Genomic DNA, 1,441 nt, shown 5'->3' on the forward strand with positions numbered 1-1,441 from the left:
TATACCCACAGCATTTTTCAAATAAAATACTCCTGAATTTCATATGGAACAATAAGTCCTCATAAGTAGCTAAAGAAATCCTTGGAAAAAGTAGATGGGTGACTTCAAACTGTACTAGAAAGCTGCAGTAACTAAACAGAACTAGAGAGCAGCGATAATTAATAAAGACAGACCCTCATATCAGTGGAATTAAGTAGAATATCCTGACACAGTACCTCAAAATTATGATCATTTTATCTTTGATAAGGGAGAAAGAAATATGAAATGGAGTAAGGAAAGTCTCTTCAAGAAGTGGTGCTTGAAAAACTGGACAATTACGTGTAAAAAATTTGAACTCAAACTTATTTTTTTAATTAGTGAATCACCATGAGGTACAGTAGACTTACAGACTTTCATGCTTGGGTTTCAGTCGTACAATGATCGAGTACCTACCCCTCCACCAGTGCCCATTCTCCACCACTAAAGATCCCAGTATCCCTCCCACCCCCACACCACATCGCTGCCACCCCACCCTGCCACTGTGGCACGGCATTCCCCTTTTCTCACTCTTTCCTTTAGGGTGTTGTAGTTTGCAATAGAGGTTTTGAGTGGCCATCGTGTTTGGTTCTATAGTCTACTTTCAGCACGCATTTTGCATCCCGAGTGGAACTCAAACTTTTACTGGTGCCATGTGCAAAAGTCAAATCAAAAGGGATTAAAACCTCAATACCAGACCCAAATCCATTAGGTACATACATGAAATTTAGGCATAATTCTCAATGACATTGAAACTAAAGGCACCCATAAGGTTGAAACACCACTGACCAAGCAAATGGAAGTGAAGATAAACAAATGGCACTACATTCAACTAAGAAGCATCTTAACCTCAAAGAAAACTATGACCAGGATACAAAGATGGCCCATGGAATGGGAAAAAATATATATTCAACACTCATCTGATAAGGGGTTAATATCAAAGACATATAAGGCATTGAATGGTAGAATTTAAAAAAAAAAACGCCATGCAAACCTATGCTTCGTATGGAGTCAATCCAAGGGTTTGATTTTTTATTTTTCAAGATGAACACCCTGCTGATGATCAGGGAACCATCTGGTGGGCTAGAAAATAACCTGGGTTTATCATTTGCAAGGCGAGCACTCTAACCAATGTACTATCGCTGTGGTCTCCAACACTGGTTTGATCTCTGGCACCCATACATATAATGCTCTGAGCAAACCAGAAGGGATCCCTGAGTGCAGAGCCAAATAAATAAAGAACTCACAAAGCTCTATAACAATGACAATAAATCATCGACGACTCTCAAAACTTAGAATTTGATCTCCCATTTGACCCAACAATACCACTCCTGGGAATATATCCCAGAGAGGCAAAAAAGTATAGTCGAAGTGACATCTGCACTTGTTTGTTCATTGCAGCACTCCTCCCAAGATGGGAGAAGGA

Source organism: Sorex fumeus, unplaced genomic scaffold, assembly GCF_029834395.1.
Source record: "Sorex fumeus unplaced genomic scaffold, SorFum_2.1 ptg000094l, whole genome shotgun sequence".
Classification (NCBI taxonomy): Eukaryota; Metazoa; Chordata; class Mammalia; order Eulipotyphla; family Soricidae; genus Sorex; species Sorex fumeus.